Source organism: Prionailurus bengalensis, chromosome B4, assembly GCF_016509475.1.
Source record: "Prionailurus bengalensis isolate Pbe53 chromosome B4, Fcat_Pben_1.1_paternal_pri, whole genome shotgun sequence".
Taxonomy (NCBI): Eukaryota; Metazoa; Chordata; class Mammalia; order Carnivora; family Felidae; genus Prionailurus; species Prionailurus bengalensis.
The window spans coordinates 20,600,011-20,612,239 of NC_057358.1; positions in this window are offsets into that span (position 1 = coordinate 20,600,011).

Consider the following 12,229-nt stretch of genomic DNA (forward strand, 5'->3'; position numbering starts at 1 on the left):
TTCCCAGGGTCTGGGGGTGGAGGGAATAGGGAGAGGTTGAAAGCATACAAACTTTCAAAACTTTTCTTGCCATTTACCTAGCTGGTCTCTAAATAACCCATGGATATCCTTCCAGGGAACCACAGGGACTCCCTGCTCCCCGATTTCTCCTTGGCAACAGTCACAATAATAATAATACCGACCTCCTCGGGGGGCTGCTGTGAGGAGAAGATGAGATGACACACGAAGCCTATTTGGAATTGCACCAGGCACAGTTGACTATTTATAGCACTAATCATCATTGTTCAGTTATCTGGTATTTGCAAATGACACTGGTCACAAAGTGACAGCTACTTCAACCTGGCCCAAAGCTCCATTATCAATATGTGAGAAGTAAATGCTAACCAACTGCACCTTGGTTCTCTAGTTCTAACCCTTTGTTACCAGACAACCAGAAAACCACAGACTTGACTGTTGATATTTAATTATTTCTTTTTTTTTTTAAGTTTATTTATTTTGAGAGAGAGAGAGAGAGAGAGAGAGAGAGAGAGAGATTGAGCGCATGAACGGGGGAGGGGCAGAGAGCAAGGAAGAGAATCCCAAGAAGGCTCTGCACTCTCAGCATGAAGCCCGATGTGGGGCTTGAACTCACAAACTGTGAGATCATGATCTGATCCCAATCAAGAGTTGGACGCTTAAACCGATTAAGCCACCCAGGCGCCCCTATCTTTAAGTATTTCTTTTTTTATTTATTTTTTATTTATTTATTTTTTTTTTTTTTAATTTTTTTTTCAACGTTTATTTATTTTTGGGACAGAGAGAGACAGAGCATGAACGGGGGAGGGGCAGAGAGAGAGGGAGACACAGAATCGGAAACAGGCTCCAGGCTCTGAGCCATCAGCCCAGAGCCTGACGCGGGGCTCGAACTCATGGACTGCGAGATCGTGACCTGGCTGAAGTCGGACGCTTAAACCGATTAAGCCACCCAGGCGCCCCTATCTTTAAGTATTTCTATTCCATCTTACTGTACCGAGGATTTGAGATCACATACGCATAATGAAATATACGTTTTGAAAATTCATATTCAGGCCACTAGCTATGAATTGAAGAAGTCACAAGGATAGAAGGTTCAGCATAGGAAACACAGCCAATGGGACTGTAAGGTGATGGGTACACTTGTGAGCCCATGTGACAATAAACTTGTCAGATCGCTTTGTACTCCTGAAATGAGTAACTATGTCAACTATACCTCAGTTAAAAAAACATTGTTTTGAAGGGTCAACCTTCTTGAACATTCTCCAACAATTCCCCACCTACACTTTTTTTTTTAATTAAAAAAAAATTTTTTTTAACGTTTATTTATTTTTGGGACAGAGAGAGACAGCATGAAAGGGGGAGGGGCAGAGAGAGAGGAAGACACAGAATCGGAAGCAGGCTCCAGGCTCTGAGCCATCAGCACAGAGCCCGACGCGGGGCTCGAACTCACGGACCGCGAGATCGTGACCTGAGATGAAGTCGGATGCCTAACCGACTGAGCCACCCAGGCGCCCCTCCCCACCTACACTTCTAACTCCACCTTGCATCATCTTCAAATGAGCAAGACAAACAAAACAAAATAAAACAAATTATATCCAGGGAAAATATAGATGGGGGAGAAACAAAACAACATAAAACAAATTATATCTAGGGAAAATATAGATGGGGGAGATAAAATCTATCTCTCCCTATATACATATTCCCATATGTTTATGTATTATATGTAATGGTATATCTTTATATCTTTTATATGTAATATATAATTTAAATCATGTAATTTATTTAAATCATGTATAAAATTGGAGGCTAAGTAAATAGTACACAGAGGTGATGGACATCAAAATAGGGCTGGGATGCAAATTTGCTTCTAAATTTCCTGGACACCGAAGAAAAAAGAAATCGGACTGGCTACGTATCTAGGTTGTCCACAAGAAGAAAGCACACCATTTCTTCAGGAAAACAAACAAATGAACAAGTACATGAAAAGCTTTTCCTGACACTTGGGTATTAATAAAAAGGTTTTGCCTGATTTTTCACAGGGAGAATTGCCATGGCTGGGACGGCTAATGTCCTCATCACTTCTGGACAATAAACGTACTCATTGATTCAGTATGAGATTATTAGAATGTCCTTCAGTATATTCCAAATGAATGAAGCCACGCATGGTGAAGGCAATTATGGAAGCTTAAGACAACGTGTTCCAATCTGAGACCTCCCTTCTTGATCTGGCTTTATCTAGGAGAAAACACAGACCGTGAAAAGCAAAGGAGGGACTTCATGTCTTTCAAACTCTTCCCTTTTAGATAGTTCCTCTCAACTGTTTTGGCAAAACAAAAACAAAAACACCCCAAAACAAACAAATAAACAAACAAAACCCACGGAAGACAGCAGCAGCCAATTTGAGATGATACTCTTTTGGAAAGAGGCCAGACTGGATTATAGTTTAATATTTTGAATTTTTGCCCTTTTCCGGGATTTGGTGTTAGATAATACATGATAAAATTGTTGCATCTTTGCAAAATGGGTTTTAAAGACAGTCACAGGTTTTGAAATCCTTTTGTTAGATTAACTTGATACCTTTTTTTAGGACTCTGCTAGGAAGAAATTGATAAACTGGGATGCTTTCAGTCATTAGACAATAAGAGTTGGGTACCAGAAACTCAGAGGCAAATTTTAGATTTCACATCAGTAGCTTTCCTTCACTTAGGTTTTATAGAATAACTATCTTTCTCTCATCTTACTTTGAGCTTATCCTGTTACCACGGCTGGAACAATTCTGTATTATTTGTGTCATTTATTATGAACTCCCCCCGGAATGTGTTTTGAAAGAAGATGAGGCACAAGGTTAAGATCAAGTGCACAAGAGCATTTTATGATACAAAGGGGGAGGCTTTAAAATGTATTCACCTAATATATTAATTGGTATTTTTTTTTTAATTTTTTCTTTCAACGTTTATTTATTTTTGGGACAGAGAGAGACAGAGCATGACGGGGAGGGGCAGAGAGAGAGGGAGACACAGAATCGGAAACAGGCTCCAGGCTCTGAGCCATCAGCCCAGAGCCCGACGCGGGGCTCGAACTCCCGGACCGCGAGATCGTGACCTGGCTGAAGTCGGACGCTTAACCGACTGCGCCACCCAGGCGCCCCTTAATCGGTATTGTTTTAATCTGGCAGTAACACAGCGTTTGACATAACCGTGGCTTACGGCATTTACTTTATACATTAAGAAGTCTAGAGAGATGCAGTCCAAGGCTGATGTGGTGCTTAATGATATAATCAAGGATCCAGGCGCTTTCCATCCTTCAGCTCCACCATCCATTATGTGTGGCTTTCATCCTCATGGTCAAAGGCAGCTGCTGCACCTGTCACCCTCAACATATCATGCAAGTATACCAGACAGGAAGAGGAGGGAAAGGATAAAAGGCCAAAAGTAACATGCCAGCTGAGTCTGTTCCCTTGAAAAGCTTTCTTAGAAGCTCTATCACCACCAGCAACCTCTCTTTATGGAGAATGTCACTGCCTAAAACAGAGTCACATCACCACCCCCTGCTGCAAACAGCTCGAGGAAGGTGAATATTTTAGCTAGGAACATTGGTCCCTAAGCAAACTCACAGTTCTGTTAGTAACCAAGAAGAGAAGAGTAGATATAAGGCAGGCATTTAAAAGTGTAAGCCATAGGGGCGCCTGGGGGGCGCAGTCGGTTAAGCGCCCGACTTCACCCAGGTCACGATCTCGCGGTCCGTGAGTTCGAGCCCCGCGTCAGGCTCTGGGCTGATGGCTCAGAGCCTGGAGCCTGTTTCCGATTCTGTGTCTCCCTCTCTCTCTGCCCCTCGCCCGTTCATGCTCTGTCTCTCTCTGTCCCAAAAATAAAAAAAAATTAAAAAAATAAAATAAAATAAAATAAAATGTATGTTACATTTATAACGTTTATCTTATCGCTGAACTTCTCCAATGAGCACTCACAGCATCATCTTGCACATGACATAAGAATATTATGAACCATTTTTTAGGGACACCAATAAGTTGCATACTCTTTCTCACCAGTTTTTTGTTTGTTTGTTTTAATGCCCCCCCCCTTACAAGCTTCAATGTGGTGGATTATAGATTACAATATATGACACAGTCAGAAAACTGGCAGGATGGCAAGATTTGGAGCAGCTGAAAGAACACTCCACCAGCAGGCAGAGAGAAAATTCCATTGGTGCACCGCAGCATCTGTGTGATCTTGGGTAATATAATTAACTTCTTTGAGACCCATGGCCTCATCTGTAAAACGAGGGCTTGAACTACGTGACCTCTAAAACTCCTTTTTGACCTCAGCATTCTGCGTATTTTAGCTACGTGTCAACTTCTCCCGGAGCTCGTTTTCATGGCCTTCTGAGGCATTTGTCTTCGTTGTTTACTCTCACACTGAAACTCTGTCATCTCACGAGTGTCCCTGGCCTGTCTGTCCTATTTTTTTTTAATGAATATTTCCCTCTTATTTTGTCATTTAGTTTCTTCCTCCAGACCTGGAAAGGTGAACGATACTCAAGAATCAGCCTTGTTCTTATCTAGCTCTGCTTTGCGGTCCCCCTTAGCAGTTTCATGGGCTCTGATAACTATTGTATGGAGGAGTCGCAAATCTGTGCCCTTGGCTCTGACACCTCTAGGCTTCAGATTCACATTTCCCCCTGTTTGAGAGCCATAGGTCATTCGGAGAAATGCTGTCACCTGAAACTCAACCTGTCCGAAACCAAACTCATCCCTTTCCCGAGTCAACATGCTTTCCCACCCCTTGATTTTTTTGTTAGTTCTCTGATTGGCACTGTTATTTTCTTAGTTTCTCAGGCTTGAACCTTAAAGGATGTCTTTGGTTCCTTCCTCCAGCTAACCCCCCCATATAAAACCAAGGAGAAATCTTTTTGGTTCCGGTTCAAGATGGTGACGTAAGAAGACCCCGCGATCGCCTCCTGCTATGGGCACATCAAACCTACAGCGACATAGGAACAGAATTCTTCAAAAACACACACAAAAAAAAACCCTCTAAAAACTAGCTGGGGAATCCTACCCAGCAGGCAAGTGAGAAAAAAATCCCATATTGAAAGGGGTAGGAGAGGCTGAGATACAAGCTTGCGATGACAAACCCCAGCCCTGGCACGGCCACCCACAATCAGGAAGGGACTCAAAACCCAGAGCTTCTCCCTGAGGAGTGAGGAGTTTGAACCCCACATCAGGACCCCCAACTTTTAAGACCTGCACCTGAGAGATGAGTCCCCACACTATGTCGTTCTGACAACCAGTGGGGCTCATGCCCACAAAACCCAGGAGGCTATAATGAACTGAGAAACAGCTCTTTTTTTTTTCAACGTTTTTATTTATTTTGGGGACAGAGAGAGACAGAGCATGAACGGGGGAGGGGCAGAGAGAGAGGGAGACACAGAATCGGAAACAGGCTCCAAGCTCCGAGCCATCAGCCCAGAGCCTGACGCGGGGCTCGAACTCCCGGACCGCGAGATCGTGACCTGGCTGAAGTCGGACGCTTAACCGACTGCACCACCCAGGCGCCCAGAGAAACAGCTCTTAAATAAGGGCTTGTGCACTCAGACTCACCTGCCCCAGGGCCCAGCATAGAGGTGGCCAACTGAGAGGCACCCAGGCTTTATGGGAAAGATCATTATTTGCTTATCTTAAAGCACTGGCCTGGGGGTGGGGGGGGGCAGGGATCTACACTGACATGCATCTGGGGGCCTGGACAGAGGCTGGCAGGCACCATTTTTGCATTCTCTTGCCTCCCTCTAGCCGGCAGGTGCCATATTTGCCCCTGCCCCAGTTCAGCTCTCTGGTATCTTCTGGAAAGAAACCTGTACCCTCCTCCGGTGCCACTTTTTGTGTGTGTGTGGCTGCTGCCAGGAGACATTTCTAGACCACCTAGCTCTGGTGGCCAGTGGGGCCAACACCTGTGGGTCCCAAAGAACTGTAGCCCATGCAGAAAGAGTTCTTAACTGGCCAACACTCCCAGGTGAACTCCACCTTTGTGTTCTCCCTCTGCTTCACTCCAGGTGACCAGTACAGCCCAGGAAGGAGCTCGGACACTCATCTAGCACCCCAGTTTTTGTGACTACTGCCCTCACGACACCTCTGGATCACCTGACTCTGGTGGTCAGCAGGACTTATGCTTGAGTTCCCACAGTACTGTATATATTTGCATATTTTAAGAGCAGCTGTCAGAGGGTCTGGCTTCTAATAAGCTTGAATCTAGGTGCTGACTGAAATCATTGCCTTTGTGACACGAACAGTTCCTGGCACACCCTCGACTACTTACTGGGAGCAACTAAAAATAAAATTGGCTGTTCATGTAGTTCTGAGACACAACCGAGAGCCATAGCAAGGTTGAATTAAAGGTTCATCTCCCGTAGGAGGCAATTCTTTCAAGACTGGGCGAGGTGGCTATTTTATCTAATGTATAGAAACCAAAAGTTCAGAGTTGAGGAAAATGAAGAGACAAAGGAATATGCTCCAGATGAAAGAACAGGATAAAACTTCAGAAAAAAGTCCTTAATGAAATAAAGATAAGTGACTTACCTGGTAAAGCATTCAAAATAAGGTCATAAAAATGTTCATCAAATTCAGAAGAGTGGATAAAGTGAGAATGTCAACAAAGGGGTAGACAATATAAGTATCAAAGAGGAATGACAGAGCTGAAGAATATAACTGCACACACACACACACACACACACACACACATATATATATACACACACACACATACACACATACACACACACACACACACACAAACACACACACACACTGGAGGAGTTCAGTATCAGACTAGGTGAAGCAGAAGAAAGGAACAGATCAAAGACAGGACAGTGGAAATCACCCAATGAGAGCAGCAAAAAGGAAGAAGAATGAAAAAAAGTGAACGGCTTAAGGGACTTATGGGACATCAAACAGAACAACATGTTCATCACAGGGGTCCTAAAAGGGAAAGGGGGTGGCAAAAAAATTAATTTGAAGAAATAACGGTTTAAAACTTCACTAGGATGGGGAAGGAAAGAGATGTCCAGATCCAGAAAGCCTGGAGAGTGCCAAATAAGACGAACTCAAAGAGACGAACACCAAGACGCATTACAATTAAAGTGTCAGAAGTTAAAGAGACAAGGAGAGAAGCTTAAATGCAAGAAAAGAAAAAGAATGTACAAGGGAACCCCCAAAAGATTATCAGTGGATTTTTCAGCAGAAACTTTGCAGGCCAGAAGGGAGTAGCACTATATATTCAAAGTGCTGAAACAAAAAACAACTTCCAACTAAGAATAGCCTACCTGGAAAAGTTGTCATTCAGAAGAACAGATAAAGAGTTTTCCAGACAAGTGAAAGCTAATAGAGTTCATCACCATTAGACGAGGCTTACAATAAGTATTAAAGGAACTTTTTTAAGCTGAAAAGAAATGGCACTAATTAGTAACAGAAAAACATATGAAAATATAAACCTCACTGATAAAGGCAAATATATAGTAAAATTCAGAATAAAAGCTAATGTTGTAAAGGTGGTAAATTAATCATTTATTTTTTTTATTTTTTAAATTTTTTTTATTTAAAAAAAATTTTTTTTTTCAACGTTTATTTATTTTTGGGACAGAGAGAGACAGAGCATGAACGGGGGCGGGGCAGAGAGAGAGGGAGACACAGAATCGGAAACAGGCTCCAGGCTCCGAGCCATCAGCCCAGAGCCTGACGCGGGGCTCGAACCCACGGACCGCGAGATCGTGACCTGGCTGAAGTCGGACGCTCAACCGACTGCGCCACCCAGGCGCCCTAAATTAATCATTTATAAAGCTAGTATGAAGGTTAAAGAGAAAAGTACTAAAAATAACTATAAATACAATAATTCATTAAGGGATACCCAAGATTAAAAAAAATGCAAAATGTGACATCAAAAACATAAAACATGGCAGGGAAACAGCAAAATGTAGAGTTTTAGGATGTGTTCAAATGTAAGCTGTTAGCAACTTAAATAGACTATTATAAGTTGTTCTATGGAAGACTCATGGTAACCACAAAGCAACAAGTAGATAGACAAAAGATAAAGGAATATAGAAATACCACTAAAGGAAGTCATCAAACCACAAAGGAAGAGAGCAAGAGAAGGAGAAAAGGACAGAGAAGAATTACAAAACAATCCAAAAACAATTTAACAAAATGGTAATAAATACATACCTATCAATAATTATTTTAAATGTAAATGAGCTAAATTCTCTAATCAGAATAAATAATGAATGAATAAAAAACAAGATTCATCCATATGCTGCCTACAAGAGACTCTATTGCAAATGGAAACCAAAAGAAAGCTGGGGTATCTATACTTACATCAGACAAAATAGATTTTTAAATATTTTATTTTATTTTATTTTATTTTATTTTAGGGACAGAGAGAGACAGAGCATGAATGGGGGAGGGGCAGAGAGAGAGGGAGACACAGAATCGGAAACAGGCTCCAGGCTCCGAGCCATCAGCCCAGAGCCTGACGCGGGGCTCGAACTCCCGGACCGCGAGATCGTGACCTGGCTGAAGTCGGACGCTTAACCGACTGCACCACCCAGGCGCCCCAGAGAAACAGCTCTTAAATAAGGGCTTGTGCACTCAGACTCACCTGCCCCAGGGCCCAGCATAGAGGTGGCCAACTGAGAGGCACCCAGGCTTTATGGGAAAGATCATTATTTGCTTATCTTAAAGCACTGGCCTGGGGGTGGGGGGGGGCAGGGATCTACACTGACATGCATCTGGGGGCCTGGACAGAGGCTGGCAGGCACCATTTTTGCATTCTCTTGCCTCCCTCTAGCCGGCAGGTGCCATATTTGCCCCTGCCCCAGTTCAGCTCTCTGGTATCTTCTGGAAAGAAACCTGTACCCTCCTCCGGTGCCACTTTTTGTGTGTGTGTGGCTGCTGCCAGGAGACATTTCTAGACCACCTAGCTCTGGTGGCCAGTGGGGCCAACACCTGTGGGTCCCAAAGAACTGTAGCCCATGCAGAAAGAGTTCTTAACTGGCCAACACTCCCAGGTGAACTCCACCTTTGTGTTCTCCCTCTGCTTCACTCCAGGTGACCAGTACAGCCCAGGAAGGAGCTCGGACACTCATCTAGCACCCCAGTTTTTTGTGACTACTGCCCTCACGACACCTCTGGATCACCTGACTCTGGTGGTCAGCAGGACTTATGCTTGAGTTCCCACAGTACTGTATATATTTGCATATTTTAAGAGCAGCTGTCAGAGGGTCTGGCTTCTAATAAGCTTGAATCTAGGTGCTGACTGAAATCATTGCCTTTGTGACACGAACAGTTCCTGGCACAACCCTCGACTACTTACTGGGAGCAACTAAAAATAAAATTGGCTGTTCATGTAGTTCTGAGACACAACCGAGAGCCATAGCAAGGTTGAATTAAAGGTTCATCTCCCGTAGGAGGCAATTCTTTCAAGACTGGGCGAGGTGGCTATTTTATCTAATGTATAGAAACCAAAAGTTCAGAGTTGAGGAAAATGAAGAGACAAAGGAATATGCTCCAGATGAAAGAACAGGATAAAACTTCAGAAAAAAGTCCTTAATGAAATAAAGATAAGTGACTTACCTGGTAAAGCATTCAAAATAAGGTCATAAAAATGTTCATCAAATTCAGAAGAGTGGATAAAGTGAGAATGTCAACAAAGGGGTAGACAATATAAGTATCAAAGAGGAATGACAGAGCTGAAGAATATAACTGCACACACACACACACACACACACACACATATATATATACACACACACACATACACACATACACACACACACACACACAAACACACACACACACTGGAGGAGTTCAGTATCAGACTAGGTGAAGCAGAAGAAAGGAACAGATCAAAGACAGGACAGTGGAAATCACCCAATGAGAGCAGCAAAAAGGAAGAAGAATGAAAAAAAGTGAACGGCTTAAGGGACTTATGGGACATCAAACAGAACAACATGTTCATCACAGGGGTCCTAAAAGGGAAAGGGGGTGGCAAAAAAATTAATTTGAAGAAATAACGGTTTAAAACTTCACTAGGATGGGGAAGGAAAGAGATGTCCAGATCCAGAAAGCCTGGAGAGTGCCAAATAAGACGAACTCAAAGAGACGAACACCAAGACGCATTACAATTAAAGTGTCAGAAGTTAAAGAGACAAGGAGAGAAGCTTAAATGCAAGAAAAGAAAAAGAATGTACAAGGGAACCCCCAAAAGATTATCAGTGGATTTTTCAGCAGAAACTTTGCAGGCCAGAAGGGAGTAGCACTATATATTCAAAGTGCTGAAACAAAAAACAACTTCCAACTAAGAATAGCCTACCTGGAAAAGTTGTCATTCAGAAGAACAGATAAAGAGTTTTCCAGACAAGTGAAAGCTAATAGAGTTCATCACCATTAGACGAGGCTTACAATAAGTATTAAAGGAACTTTTTTAAGCTGAAAAGAAATGGCACTAATTAGTAACAGAAAAACATATGAAAATATAAACCTCACTGATAAAGGCAAATATATAGTAAAATTCAGAATAAAAGCTAATGTTGTAAAGGTGGTAAATTAATCATTTATTTTTTTATTTTTTAAATTTTTTTTATTTAAAAAAAATTTTTTTTTTCAACGTTTATTTATTTTTGGGACAGAGAGAGACAGAGCATGAACGGGGGCGGGGCAGAGAGAGAGGGAGACACAGAATCGGAAACAGGCTCCAGGCTCCGAGCCATCAGCCCAGAGCCTGACGCGGGGCTCGAACCCACGGACCGCGAGATCGTGACCTGGCTGAAGTCGGACGCTCAACCGACTGCGCCACCCAGGCGCCCTAAATTAATCATTTATAAAGCTAGTATGAAGGTTAAAGAGAAAAGTACTAAAAATAACTATAAATACAATAATTCATTAAGGGATACCCAAGATTAAAAAAAATGCAAAATGTGACATCAAAAACATAAAACATGGCAGGGAAACAGCAAAATGTAGAGTTTTAGGATGTGTTCAAATGTAAGCTGTTAGCAACTTAAATAGACTATTATAAGTTGTTCTATGGAAGACTCATGGTAACCACAAAGCAACAAGTAGATAGACAAAAGATAAAGGAATATAGAAATACCACTAAAGGAAGTCATCAAACCACAAAGGAAGAGAGCAAGAGAAGGAGAAAAGGACAGAGAAGAATTACAAAACAATCCAAAAACAATTTAACAAAATGGTAATAAATACATACCTATCAATAATTATTTTAAATGTAAATGAGCTAAATTCTCTAATCAGAATAAATAATGAATGAATAAAAAACAAGATTCATCCATATGCTGCCTACAAGAGACTCTATTGCAAATGGAAACCAAAAGAAAGCTGGGGTATCTATACTTACATCAGACAAAATAGATTTTTAAATATTTTATTTTATTTTATTTTATTTTATTTTAGGGACAGAGAGAGACAGAGCATGAATGGGGGAGGGGCAGAGAGAGAGGGAGACACAGAATCGGAAACAGGCTCCAGGCTCCGAGCCATCAGCCCAGAGCCCGACACGGGGCTCGAACTCACGGACCGCGAGATCGTGACCTGGCTGAAGTCGGACGCTTAACCGACTGCGCCACCCAGGCGCCCCAGATTTTTAAAACAAAGACTGTAATAAAAGGCAAAGGAGGGCATTACATAATAATAAAAGAGTCAATCCAATAAGAAGATATAACATTTGTGAATATTTATGCACCCAACCAAGAAGGAGCTAAATATAAAACAAAATGTTAACAAATCTAAAGGGAGAAATAAACAGCTATACAATAATAGTAGACTTTAAAGCAGGGTACACCCCACTGGTCAACGCATGGATCATCCAGACCGAAAATTAATAAGGAAACATCAGCCTTAAATGACGTGTTAGACAAGATAGACTTAACAGATATATACAAAACATTCCATTCAAAAGCAACAGAATACACATTCTTCTCAAGTGCACAGGGGCTATTCTACAGGACAGAGCATATGTTGGGCCACAATACAAGTCTCAATAAATTTAAGAAGATTGAAATTGTATCAGGCATCTTTTCTGACCACAATGGTATGAAACCAGAAATGAAGAAAACTGGAAAATTCACAAATATGTGGTGATTAAACAATGTGCTACTATACAACCAGCAGGTAAAAGAGAAATCAAAAAATACTTTGATGCACAGAAATTGGTTGCAT